Genomic DNA, 15,532 nt, shown 5'->3' with positions numbered 1-15,532 from the left:
GATTGCCATCTGCTTACTTGCTTACTATATAAATCATATATTTGAATTATATCATGCCATCCTGTTTACATACACAACATCTATCTGAATTATGGCATGGCAACCCATTTAATAAAGACATCATATAGTTATATATTCTCATCTTGTTTAGTGTTTACATTCATCATATTTTGAATTATGTCATTCTATCCGTGAATTATATCATGCTATCATGTTTCCATAGGCGGCATGTATGTGAATTATGGCATGCCAGGCTATTTAATAAACACATTATATAGTTATATCATGTCATCCTGTTTACATAGTCATCCTATTTTGAACTATGTCTTTCCATCTTTTTTAGTTAGCCATCATAATGTGAAATTGTGTCATGCTATCTTGTTTAGTTAGCCATCATATATGTGAAATTATATCATGCTATCCTGTTTGGTTAGACAACATAAATGTGAATTATTTCATGCCCTCTTTTATTCCCACTATCCATTGCACATGTCTATCATACAATGTTTGTACTTTCAATTACTTTTCTTGTTTATCAGCCATTTGAATTGGATAGGGTGATGGCATTATCTAAGGGAGTTACAACATGGTCTTCAGAAAAGATAGTGCTACCAGTTGATGCAGATAGAACCACGGTTGTACTTGCCCAAGAACCAGCCCCGCCACACATAACCCAGACTCTTGCAGATTGTACCCATTCCCAGTTGGATAGAGAACCAGCTAGACCACTTATAACCCCAACCCCAGCAGATAGTAACCTAGTTCTAGTTGACACAACACCGTCTCTACCACAGAGCACCCAAACACGAGCAATTAGTAATGGAACTGCAGTGCCCAAAGCACAAGGACCACCACTCTGAATCCCAACTCAACACTTAAAGGAGAAGAAGATTTGTTATCAGGTCATGTTCTGTAGCTATGGTTCATACTCCTTTGCTCTTGCATCACTGTATTTACTCATACCAACTATTTTCAAATTTTAAGGATGGAAATGAAACTCCGATGGCGCAACAGGTATGTTTTAAACCTGTTTCTTTAACTGGTTTGCTGTTGTAACTGTCTCTATGTTGATTTCAGTTTCATTTCAATAAACAATTATGTTCTCATGTCATGCACATTACAAGTGTTGTTATTGCTCTATAATTTCCCACACTTATATTCTGTCTATTCTACTTTGTCTTGAACGAATATTATTTGAACCGTGTCTCTATCTTGATTTGGCAACAAACACTAGAATGATATAGACCATAAAGTGACCATGGTACATAGATATATGTTTGTTTCATGCTGTTATCTCGTCCACTTCAATACTAAACTGATTTACCAAAATGAGTTTCATATACAACATGGTAAACATGTGATGTGTCTGCTTGTTTCTCTTTCAGAATGCGGACAAAATATTGGAGAACAGTACCCCGTTATGCACTGGTAAAGGAACTAATGCAGATAAGGTTCAAGATAGTGAGACATCCCTGTTGGTCTCCAAGAAAGCTGATAAAAACTATCTTGACGACAGTGAGAGAACCCAAAAGTCATGTCTTGATGTAGTGTTCGAGTCACTGGCAACTACTGCTGGCACAAGCTCTTCAAACTCGCTGCCTGAATCAGTTCATCTTCTTGAGTCTCAACTTCAAGTTGAAAGACATCGATCAGATGTGCTGCGACAGGAAGCTGAAGTCCCTGCAGAATTCAGATGCATACTTTCTGGTGTAACAGCAAGCGCTGGAGGATTTAAGCGCCAAACAAGAGAAAGTTAATATGCTTGCTAAGCATCTTGCCAGCATTATGGGTACCTAGGATATTGTTTCTTGAGATCTTCTGAAGTGGTTTAAGTTATGGACTTGTTTTGCTGCGGCGTTTATTTGCACTAGTCGCCAAATTTGACAACCAGTGTATATGATATGCTGCTTTGTTCCCTATATTTGCTAGTGGCGAACTTTGATGCCTAGTGGATGTAATATGTGTAATAGCTATGATAGCCGAGAGTAAGTTGCTTGCTTATTTATTTCCTTGTTGTCTTGTTTATTTGTTTGCTTGTAGTGAGTGCAGTTCTTTTTCCGCGGTTTGCCAGTGGCCGCAATAACCTACTTTTTAAAGCTAGGCCACAATAACCATGGGATACATATTTACTGTAGTGACACTGGGCCTCCTACGGTTCGTCGAAACAATGGGCCTCCTACGGTTCGTCGAAACAATGGGCCTTCTACAGGCCGTAGAAACAATGGGCCTTCTACAGGGCGTAGAAACAATGGGCATTTCTACGGGCCATAGACACAATGGGCCTTTCTATGGGCCATAGACACAATGGGCCTTCTACGGGCCGTATCATCGATTGGCCAAACATGGGCCAATAATAGACTGCATTATGGTCGTAAATAGGCTAGAGTTGGAATCGTCCGTTCATGGGCTGACCATAACGGGTCGTCGTTAATCGGCCGTATTTGATGACGCTATGAAAACGGCCCAACGTATTAACGGGCCACAAACAGGCCAATTGTAATCACGGGCTGAATTTGGCCCACAAGCAAAAAATTACAGTAATGGGCCGTAAGTAACCGAATGCTGGAAATGAGCCCAAGAATAAATGGGCCCTGAGAAGGCCGAAAGATAACATGGCCTGGAAATGACCCAATGGAATAATGGGCCATTAATGTGTATAAAGTGATACACTGTTCATTACGGTCTACTTTCACCACGGGTCGTTAATGGGCCAAGAGATACAAAGGGCCTCATATGGGCCGAAAGACGTCATGGGTCATACATGGGCCGGAAGTTAAAACGGGCTGGAATCATATTGGATGGCCCAGATGACGCTACTGGGCCTAATTCGGATAGGTCGTAACGGGCCTTGGGTTAGCGGGCTATAAATGGGCTATACACGAACAAGCCATTAATAGGCTTTCCATGGGCCGGCCCGCCACCTTTTGACCAAGTCAAATGGGCCGGCCTTTTCACCTCTGTTGGGTCATGCCACGTGTCGACGTATCATAGGCTCCTTCGGTCCAATGAGTGGATGACATCTGTCCCAACGGTGAGCCAACACATGTTTCCTCCAGCCAATGATAATTTTACATGTGGAAAATCCCCATTGGTCGGGGCTGTTAACGGGTTATCGGATCCAAAATGGACCCGATAGCTTAACAGCGAGCCGTTATGGTGGATGCCACATGTCGGTCAACCTTGACGAAAGCACTTCTATGACGCGTGATTTATCGTCATGGAAGTGGACACTTCCGTGATGATAATTTTGGTAATGTCATGGAACACTTCTACGACAGCACAGGTATGACTATCTTGATTCTGTCATAAAATCGTCATGGATGTACATGCATGACAGATAACATGACCTACTGTGACAAACACATATCATCACGGAAGTGTATTTTTTTGTAGTGTAGCCGGTCACCAACACCGTCCGGAGACGATCCTCGGTGCCATGCCGCAGGCCGGCGATGTGGACCGTCTGGCACAGCCGCTGGCCGCTCGCGCGCATCACTGCCATGGGTCTGGAGTGAGCACTTTTGTGCTTAGTGTAGGTGCTTAGGAAAATGCTTAGGTGCGTACGATGTGGTAGATGCATTGGAATGGAGGGGTGCCTTTATATGAGTGCAAACTGCGTTGCATTCACATTGTGCTGCCTCTTTTCCCGGTCCTCCTTCGATTACTTCCCTCGTGCATTCATAATGCTAATAGAAGGAGGATGCATCATTGGTCGTTCAACATTTCGGGAACCGCTACCCTCTCCCTTGTCTGCATTAAAGCCGTATCAGGAACTGCACCGCCCGCTGTCAAATCGAATAGTACTGCGCCACCCGCTGCACGCCCGACTGAACACGCCTCCTCGTCTCCATCTATGCTTAATTACTGAATTTTAGTTGCAAAAATATGATACTGCTAGTGATTTTTAGCTTCATATTTTGACAAATCGCAGTGTTACAAGGTTGACAAATGGCAATGTTACTTGATCAACAAATGTCAATCTTTTTAGTTTGACAAATGGCAACATACCCAATATGACAGATGCAAATATTACCAAATTGTTTGTAAAGTGGTTGCACACGGGTCATCCAAAACAACCGTTTGCGTTGAAGAGATGCACAAATCCTGCTCTCACTTTGCATACGGGTGTTCTTTCTAGAACATTTGCGATCAAGAGCCATTAAAACCCATAACCATTAAATCCAAGACATGTGGCGTCACGTGAATGGTTAAAATTTGAATTATGCACATAAATGAATTGAAAAACTCAATTAATGCATAAAAATGTCCAACCGAACCCTGAAAATCCCAAAAATTGGCACAACACTCATGTTGTTCTATGTTGACACGAGAAAATTTGTCAAAGCAATAAGAGGCAATGGATATCGTTTTGTCCCCAAAGGTGGGACGTTCCCTATCGAAACCATCAGGCTTGTTGTGAGAAGCTCTGGTTTATGAGAAGCATATCCCCAAACCCGCCCCAAATGGGACAAATTTTTTACAACTGCATGTTGATGCCGCTCCATGATAGCATGCATGCCAAGTTTCATGAATTTCATACGAGCTTTGGATTTACTAGAATTTAAAAACCAGGTATCTCAATGTTCGGGGCCGAGTGACGGTGGCAGGGTGTTTGACATTCATTCCCATTTCTTACATCGGACCTAATTAAGCATGCAACCAAGGACACATATTTGAATTTTCAACCAATTTATATGCATTAGAGCATGTGGCCTGTAGTTCAAATTTGAATTATGCACATGAATACATAGAAAACCCAGTTAATGTATAAAATGTCCAAGCAAACCCCCAAAAATCCCATAAATTGACACAATACCCCTGTTGTTCTATGTTGACACTAGGAAAAAAAATTGAAATCGAGAAGAGGCGATGCATATTGTTTCGTCCAGAAAGGTGAAACGTTCCCTACCGAAACCATCGGGCTTGTTGTGAGAAGCTTTGGTTTGTGAGAAGCATATCCCCAAACCTGCCCCAAATGGGACAAAAATTTTACCACGGCATGTTGATGCCGCTCCATGACAGCATGCCAAGTTTCATGAATTTCAGACAAGCTTTGGATTTACTAGAATTTAAAAACTAGGTATATATCTCAATTTTGCGACCGAGTGACGGTGGCAGGGTGTTTAACATTCATTTTCATTTCTTGCATGGGACCTAATTAAGCATGTAACCAAGGACACGTATTTGAATTTTCAGCTAATTTATATGCATTAGAGCATGTGTGCATGTAGGTCAAATTTGAATTATGCACAGGAATGCATAGAAAACTCAGTTAATGTATAAAAATGTCCAAGCGAACCCCAAAAAATCCCAAAAATTGACACAACACCCCTGTTGTTCTATGTTGACACTAGGAAAAAATTGAAATCGATAAGAGGCAATGCATATCGTTTCGTCCAAAAAGGTGTAACGTTCCCTACCGAAACCATCGAGCTTGTTGTGAGAAGCTCTGGTTTGTGAGAAGCAAATCCCCAAACCTGCCCCAAATGGGACAAAACAATTACCACGCATGTTGATGTCGTTCCATGATAGCATGCCAAGTTTCATGAATATCAGACAAGCTTGGGATTTACTAGAATTTAAAAATTAGGTATATATCTCAATGTTTGCGGCCGAGTGACGGTGGCAAGGTGTTTGACATTCATTCTCATTTCTTGCATGGGACCTAATTAAGCATGCAATCAAGGACACATATTTGAATTTTCAACTAATTTATATGCATTAGAGCATGTGCATGTAGTTCAAATTTGAATTATGCACATGAATGCATAGAAAACTCAGTTAGTGTATAAAAATGTCCAAGCGAACCCTCAAAAATCCCAAAAATTGACACAACGCCCCTGTTGTCCTATGTTGACACTAGGAAAAAAGTTTGAAATCGAGAAGATGCAACGGATATCATTTCGTCCAGAAAGGTGAAACGTTCCCTACGAAAACCATCATGCTTGTTGTGTGAGAAGTCTGGTTTGCGAGAAGCTTATACCATAACCTGGCCCAAATGGGACAATATTTTTTTACCCAGCACCTTGATGTTGTTCCATGATAGCATGCCAAGAATCGTGAATTTCAGATGAGTTTTGTATTTACTAGAATTACAAAAGCAAGCACCTCAATATTTGCCGGAGAGCCATAGTGTCATGGTGTTTGAAATTCACGCCAATTTCTTGAAAGGTACGTAAGCATCAACCATGGACACATATATCATTTTACAACCCATTTTGGTGCACCGGAGCATGTGCATGTGGTTTAATTTTGAATTGTGCACCTGAAATTCCTAGAAAACCATGTTATCATATAAAAATGTCCAAACGAACCCTGAATAATTCCATTTTTTTTGGCAACACACCTATAGTTGCATGTTCACTACAGATAGAAGTTCTAGCAATTCAAACACTATCCTTTGCAGCTGTGACCCCATTATGTAATTCAACTCAAGATGAAAAATCAAGTAGATCCCACACAGTTTATTATCACCAACCCTATGAGATGTAGTACAAAATATCCTGGAGCACCGTCGGTGTAAGTACGCCTATGGCTTACTCGAGAAGGTTCGTCGGCTACAGTCCACAGCCCGCTCTGAATAAGGGACCGTGTCTGATGACATTTTGCACGCCAGTTTTTTCGCTGAAGCGATTCCAAATTTTTGGCTTCCGTGGAAATATCTACCTCCCCGCCCCCTCCCCCTTACCAAAAGCCACATTTCCCCTATTTCCGCCTTCCTTTCCAAGTTTAAACCTTCACTCCTTGCTTGCAGTGCCACCTCCTCGCCGGCGACCCTCCTTCATGCTGCTCGGCCTCGCCTATCCAGGTAGGTAATCCACACCCGAACCCCGTCCTCCTCCTTCCACATCCCACATGCCCTGACCGCCGGCATGAGCGCGACACCTTCCACCCAAATCACTGACCGCTCCACCAAATAAGTGATGTCCTAAGCCATGGTGCATGCAGTATAGCTAGGATCTCAAGGAGCATTTGGCAGCGGAGAAGCAAATCGTGGCCACACGCGCGGATGAGGTCGCGATGGCTGCCCTTCGTGTCTACCCCCTGATCTTGGAGGAGCACCTCTTCGTCGAGGCCACCATCGATGCCTCGCGCACCGACGCCGCAGCGCGGTTGGCTGCTTTTAACGACAGTTCGTGGCGTTTCCTCGAGGCCACCGACGGTGCCTTCGATGAAGACTACGAGGTGTTTTCTCAGCGTGCACATGCTTACCTCATCTCGAGTGCCAACAGGTTGGTGCCCGGAGCGGCTTAGGCAACTCACCACTACGACTATGGCACCCACGATGCAGAGGCCTCACCCTCTTCCATGTCCAAGGAGCCAATCGTCATCGATATCTCCGACAATGAGTAGCTTGTCTTATTAGCTCACTATAAGGACCCATGTTCAGTTTGCTAGCTACTGCCTTTCCTTAACAAATTCTAGTGAATTGTGCTATCTACTTTTACCATGCAATATTCTGCTCTAGTGTATATGTTTTATATGTCATGCAATGTGGTGTTCAGTTAACTGTTTGGTTCAATTTCTGCAAATGTGATATTCAATTCTTTAGGGTGCAATTTTCCAAGTTGTCAAGCATGCTTGGTTTGGTTAACTGTCTGATCTTCTATTAGTAGTATGCTATATTGCAATGTGGTGCTCAGTTAACATTTGATTCATTTGTTGTGGTATTTATTGAACTATTTGGTTCAATTCTGCAAAGCGATGTTCAATTATTGTGTGTGTATTCTGTTATTGTATACCATGTGAGAAATAAAGCGAATTTGGCTGTACTAAATACATGAGAAACAAATACAATTGCTATATTTCCAAGTTGTTAAGCATGGTTGGTTTGGTTAACTGTCCGATCTTCTATTAAGAGTATGTTATATTTGTGCAATGTGGTGCTCAGTTAATGTTTGGTTCATTTGTTGTGGTGTTTAGTTAACTGCTTGGTTCAATTCTGCAATGCGATGTTCAATTGTTGTGGCTGCATTCTGTTATTGTATACCATGTGAGAAATAAATTGAATTAGGTTGTACTAAATACATGAGAAACAAATACAATTGCTATATTTCCAAGTTGTTAAGCATGCTTGCTTTGGTTAACTGCCTGATCTTCTATTAGGAGTATGTTATATTTGTGCAATGTGGTGCTCAGTTAACTATTGCTTCATTTGTTGTGGTGTTTAGTTAACTGCTTGGTTCAATTCTGCAATGCGATGTTCAATTGTTGTGGCTGCTTTCTGTTATTGTATACTATTATACCTTGTCTTTTTTATTCCTCTGTCCTGTTTCCAATATAGAGAAGATATTTATGCACATCCTTGTTTTCAGGCCTTTCCAAAATAGTTCATTGATGATTACCTCTCAAACCACCTGGTACGTCTCCAACGTATCTATAATTTTTTATTGTTCATGCTATTATATTACCCGTTTTGGATGTTTATGGGCTTTACTTTACACATTTATATCATATTTGGGACTAACCTACTAACCGGAGGCCCAGCCCGTATTGCTGTTTTTTTGCCTATTTCAGTATTTCGAAGAAAAGGAATATCAAACGGAGTCCAAACGAAATGAAACCTTCGGGAGCATGATTTTTGGAACGAACGTGATCCAGAGGACTTGGAGTGCAAGTCAAGAAGCAGTCGAGGCGGCCACGAGGGTGGAGGGCGCGCCCCCTATCTCGTGGGCCCCTCGGGCGTCCACCAACCTACTTCTTCCTCCTATATATACCCACGTACCCCGAGAACATCAAAGGCGACCACGAAAAACTATTTCCACCACCGTAACCTTCTGTATCCGTGAGATCCCATCTTGGAGCCTTCGTCGGCACTCCGTCGGAGAGGGAATCGACCATGGACGGCTTTTACATCAACACCATAGCTCCTCCGATGAGTTGTGAGTAGTTTACCACAGACCTTCGGGTCCATAGTTATTAGCTAGATGGCTTCTTCTCTCTTTTTGGATCTCAATACCATGTTCTCCTCGATCTTCTTGGAGATCTATTCGATGTAACTCTTTTTGCGATGTGTTTGTCGAGATCCGATGAATTGTGGGTTTATGATCAAGTTTATTTATGAGAAATATTTGAATCTCCTCTGAAATGTTTTATGTGTGATTAAGTTATCTTTGCAAGTCTCTTCGAATTATCAGCTTGGTTTGGCCTACTAGATTGATATTTGTTGCAATGGGAGAAGTGCTTAGCTTTGGGTTCAATCTTGCGGCGTCCTTTCCCAGTGACAACATGGGCAGCAAGGCACGTATTTTATTGTTGCCATCGAGGATAAAAAGATGGGGTTTATATCATATTGCATGAGTTTATCCCTCTACATCATGTCATCTTTCTTATGTGATATTCTAGGTTTCCATGATCTTGATGATTTCTCTTTAAATTTGCACCTTGCGGATACCACCATTAAAAAGCCAATGGGAAGGATCAATGATGTTCTCATTGTTGCAAATATAAATTTGGTTCCCATAGATTTTATCGTTCTTGATATAGATTGCAATCTTTCTTGTCCTATTATTCTTGGTAGACCTTTCCTTAGAATGATTGGCGCGATTATTGATATGAAGGAAGGGAATATTAAATTCCAATTTCCACTAAGGAAAGGCATGGAGCACTTTCCAAGAAAGAAAGTCAAATTACCTTATGAATATATCATGCGAGCTACTTATGAATTTAGTGCCAAAGAGGGCACTACTTAGATCTATCCTCGCTTTTATGCCTAGCTAGGGGCGTTAAACGATAGCGCTAGTTGGGAGGCAACCCAATTTTATTTGTGTTTGTGTTCTTATTTCTGTTTAGTAATAAATTTTTCATCTACCTTCTGTTTAGATGTGTTTTATGTTTTAATTAGTGCTTGTGCCAAGTAGAACCTATAGGATAACCTACGGTGATAGTTAATTTGATTCTGCTGAAAAACAGAAACTTTGCACGCATGAAATTAGTTTTGTTAATTCACAGAGACGTGCTTTTGCGTTGATTCTTTTTGATGTAGATCAAAAGACAAATTTTACAGGACTTCCTATTTTTGTATGATTTTTAGAGTTCCAGAAGTATTCTAGGGTTACAGATTTCTACAGACTGTTCTGTTTTTCACAGATTCCGCCTTTCGTGTGTTGTTTGCTTATTTTGATGCATCTATGGCTAGTATTAAGTGGTATGAACCATAGAGAACTTGAAATACAGTAGGTTTAACACCAATATAAATAAAGAATGAGTTCATTACAGTACCTTATGTGGTGGTTTTGCTTTCTTTCACTAACGGAGCTTATGAGATTTCTTGTTGAGTTTTGTGTTGTGAAGTTTTCAAGTTTTGGGTAAACATTTGATGGACTATGGAATAAGGAGTGGCAAGAGCCTAAGCTTGGGTATGCCCAAGGCACCCCAAGATATTCAAGAATAGCCAAAAGCCTAAGCTTGGGGATGCCCCTGGAAGGCATCCCCTCTTTCGTCTTCGTTTATCGGTAACTTTACTTGGAGCTATATTTTTATTCACCACATGATATGTGTGTTGCTTGGAGCGTTTTGTATGATATTAGTGTTTGTTTTTTAGTTTTTCACAATCATCCTTGCTGTACACACCTTTTGGGAGAAACCCACTTGATTAGAATTTGTTAGAATACTCTATGTGCTTCACTTATATCTTTTGAGCTAGATAGTTTTTGCTCTAGTGCTTCGCTTATATCTTTTAGAGCACGGCGGTGGCTTAATTTTGAAGAAATTGTTGATCTCTCATGCTTCACTTATATTATTTTGAGAGTCTTTTAGAACATCATGGTATTTTCTATGGTTATAAATTTGGTCCTAGAATGATGAGCATCCAAGTTGGGTATAATAAAAACTATCATAGAAAGTGCATAAAAACTAGGATCAATTTGATGCTTGATAATTGTTTTAAGATATAGAGGTGGTAATGTTAAAGTCATGCTAGTGGGTAATTATGAAATTGAGAAATACTTGTGTTGAAGTTGGCAAGTCCCGTAGCATGCACGTATGGTAAAAGTTATGTAACAAATTTGTTGCATGAGGTGCTCTTTTGATTGTCTTCCTTATGAGTGGAGGTCGGGATCGCATGATGGTTAACTCCTAGGAGCATGCGTAGTAGTACTTTGCTTCAAGGGCAAGTAGAATTTTACAATAAGTATATGAGTTCCTTATGACTAATGTGAGTCCATGGATATACGCACACTCACCCTTCCACTTTGCTAGCCTCTATTATACCGCGCAACTTTCGTCGGTATCATGCACCCATTATTTACCTTCCTCAAAACAGCCACCATACCTACCTATCATGGCATTTCCATAGCCATTCCGAGATATATTGCCATGCAACTTTCCACCGTTCCGTTATTATGACACGCTCCATCATTGTCATATTGCTCTTTGCATGATCATGTAGTTGACATTGTATTTGTGGCAAGGCCGCCCTCATAATTTTCATACATGTCACTCTTGATTCATTGCATATCCAAGTACACCGCCGGAGGCATTCATATAGAGTCATATTTTGTTCTAAGTGTTGAGTTTTAATTCTCGAGTTGTAAATTAATAAAAGTGTGATGATATTCATTATTAGAGCATTATCCCAAGTGAGGAAAGGATGATGAAGACTATGATTCACCCACAAGTCGGGATGAGGCTTCGGACTAAAAAGAAAAAAAGAAAAAAAGAGGCCAAAGAGCCCACGAAAAAAAGGGAAGGCCAAATAAAATGAAATAAAAGAGAAAGGCCAAATAAAAAAATGAGAGAAAAAGAGAGAAGGAACAATGCTACTATCTCTTTTCCACACTTGTGCTTCTAAATAGCACCATGATCTTCATGATAGAGAGTCTCTTATGTTGTCACTTTCATATACTAGTGGGAATTTGTCATTATAGAACTTGGATTGTATATTCCAATGATGGGCTTCCTCAAAGTGCCCTAGGTCTTCATGAGCAAGCGAGTTGGATGCACACACACTTAGTTTCTTTTGTTGAGCTTTCATACATTTATATGCTCTAGTGCATCCATTGCATGGCAATCCCTACTCACTCACATTGATATCTATTGATGGGCATCTCCATAGACCGTTGATACGCCTAGTTGATGTGAGACTATCTTCTCCCCTTTTTGTCCTCACAACCACCACCATATACCACCATAGTGCTATGTCCATGGCTCGCGCTCATGTATTGCGTAAGAGTTGAAAAAGATGAAGCACATTAAAAAATATGAACCAATTGCTTGGCTGAAACCAGGGTTGTGCATGATGGGAGTATTTTGTGTAATGAAAATGAAGCATGGCCTAACTATATGATTTTGTAGGGATAAGCTTTCTTTGGCTATGCTATTTTGATAGGACATGATTATTTGTTAGTATGCTTCGAAGCATCACTATTTTTTATGTTTGATAAGCTTTTATCTTGAATCATTTGGATCTGAACAATCATGCCACAATAAAGAAAATTACATTGAGAGTTATGCTAGGTAGCATTCCACATCAAAAATCCTGTTTTTATCATTTACCTACTCGAGGACGAGTAGGAATTAAGCTTGGGGATGCTTGATACGTCTCCAACGTATCTATAATTTTTGATTGTTCCATGCTATTATATTACCCGTTTTGGATGTTTATAGGCTTTACTTTACACATTTATATCATTTTTGGGACTAATCTACTAACCGGAGGCCCAGCCCGTATTGCTGTTTTTTTTGCCTATTTCAGTATTTTGAAGAAAAGGAATATCAAACGGAGTCCAAACAGAATGAAACCTTCGGGAGCGTGATTTTTGGAACGAACGTGATCCAGAGGACTTGGAGTGCAAGTCAAGAATCAGTCGAGGCAGCCACGAGGGTGGAGGGCGCGCCCACCCCTACTGGGCGCGCCCCCTATCTCGTGGGCCCCTCGGGCGTCCACTGACCTACTTCTTCCTCCTATATATACCCATGTACCCCAAGAACATCAAAGGCGACCACAAAAAACTATTTCCACCACCGTAACCTTCTGTATCCGTGAGATCCCATCTTGGAGCCTACGCGGGCGCTCCGTTGGAGGGGGAATCGACCATGGAGGGCTTCTACATCAACACCACAGCCCCTCCGATGAGTTGTGAGTAGTTTACCACAGACCTTCGGGTCCATAGTTATTAGCTAGATGGCTTCTTCTCTCTTTTTGGATCTCAATACCATGTTCTCCTCGATCTTCTTGGAGATCTATTCGATGTAACTCTTTTTGTGGTGTGTTTGTCGAGATCCGATGAATTGTGGGTTGATGATCAAGTTTATCTATGAGAAATATTTGAATCTCCTCTGAATTCTTTTATGTGTGATTAAGTTATCTTTGCAAGTCTCTTCGAATTATCAGTTTGGTTTGGCCTACTAGATTGATCTTTCTTGCAATGGGAGAAGTGCTTAGCTTTGGGTTCAATCTTGCGGTGTCCTTTCCCAGTGACAGCAGGGGCAGCAAGGCACGTATTGTATTGTTGCCATCAAGGATAAAAAGATGGGATTTATATCATATTGCATGAGTTTATCCCTCAAAATCATGTCATCTTTCTTAATGCGTTACTCTATTCTTATGAACTTAATACTCTAGATGCATGCTAGATAGCGGTCGATGTGTGGAATAATAGTAGTAGATGCAGGCAGGAGTCGGTCTACTTGTCACGGACGGGATGCCTATATACATGATCATGCCTAGATAATCTCATAATTATTCGCTTTTCTATCAATTGCTCGGCAGTAATTTGTTCACCCACCGTAATACTTATGCTATCTTGAGAGAAGCCACTAGTGAAACCTATGGCCCCCGGGTCTATCTCTTATCATATAAGCTTTCAATCTACTTTTATTTGCATCTTTACTTTTCCAATCTATATTATAAAATACCAAAAGTATATTTATCTTATCATATTATCGCTATCAGATCTCACTTTTGCAAGTGTCCGTGAAGGGATTGACAACCCCTTTATTGCGTTGGTTGCGAGTTCTTTGTTAGTTTGTGTAGGTGCGTGGGACTTTTGAGGAGCCTCCTACTGGATTGATACCTTGGTTCTCAAAAACTGAGGGAAATACTTACGCTACCATTGCTGCATCACCCTTTCCTCTTCAAGGAAAACCAACACAAGCTCAAGACGTAGCACCACCTGCATGGTCAGGAGGCGAGGAAGGTATTCATACAACACCCATGGTTCAATATTGAAGTGTTCCTGAAGAGGATGAAGGATGGATGGTCAATCATCCACAAGCACTGGCCTAAAGTTGCAAAGACCTTTAACATCAATGAAGGCTCAACATTCGTCCTCCGCTTCAGCAGTTTTCCTGATGAGATGCATCTGTCTATGTACCGTCTATGATGCTAATTTTGAAAGGTTCTAGACGTTGCATGTGAAACTTTGTGCTGGTGCAGTTGTGTAATGGGATAACTGAGTGCTGAAGCTATATCATGTTGTACTCTGATGTATTTCAATTATGAAATCCTGCTTCCTTAATATCGGAATGAAATATATTGTGTGTTTAATATGAATGTCATTTCGATTAATAAATGGATTATTAATAATAGGGAAATTAGCATGCTAATTGGTATTTTCTATTGCAAACGGTTATTGAGAAAATACCTTGGGCGATGACCTAAGGCAACACACACAATTTCTTCTACGCACCGTATGTGATGCATTCAATAACGCAACGATAAAATTATTAATATTGTGTGTGATGGGAAGGCCATCATAAACGATTTAACGGGGGAAATTGTGTGTGATGTACCTACAAACTGAAACATTTTCCTTGCAGCGACTGTGTGGGATGTATATATGAACGGAAATGTTCTGCGGGGACTGACTATGTGGGATGAACTTACGACCGGAAATGATTTCGCCTGTATGATTGTATTTTTTGAGCACTACTGTACGTATATCCGTATTTGCTCGCTCGCTGGTCGCGCACGACCTAATTTGGTTGAGCGTTTGTGCCAGGAGGGCATATCCTCGACGGTTTTTGGGTTGTGTGGGAAGGACCCCCCTATTGCCCACACTCACTAGGTGACGGTTCCGAATGCCATCGTGGAAAGGGGTTAAAACCATTTGGATAGCTCTGACGCTTACCAGTGATAAAAATATTACTTTGCTTCCTATGACTCCTGATTCCATTTTGAAAGATGATATTAATAGAGCTAATAAAGCAAAAAAGGAGAAAAATAAGAGTGAAAATCAGATTGTGGTAAAAGAATTTGAGGAACAAATGAAGCCTAATAATAAACCATCTAGTGTTGCTTCTGAAATTAAATTGAAAAGTGCATGTTTACTTGCCACCAAATTTGATATTGATGATCTAGATTTCAGCAAATTTGTTTGCTATGCTTTTGTGTGCAAAGAGGCATTATTTTCTTCCGAGGATGTACCTTCATCTTTGCCTCCTTATGTCACTAACATTTTGCAAGAGTTCGCTGATGTCTTTCCACAAGACGTGCCACCAGGATTACCACCCATTCGAGGGATTGAGCATCAGATTGACTTAATTCCCGATGCTTCGCTGCCAAACCGTGCAGCATACCGTACCAATCCAA

This window comes from Triticum dicoccoides, chromosome 3B (assembly GCF_002162155.2).
Source record: "Triticum dicoccoides isolate Atlit2015 ecotype Zavitan chromosome 3B, WEW_v2.0, whole genome shotgun sequence".
NCBI classification, from domain to species: Eukaryota; Viridiplantae; Streptophyta; class Magnoliopsida; order Poales; family Poaceae; genus Triticum; species Triticum dicoccoides.
This window is presented reverse-complemented; position numbering follows the sequence as displayed.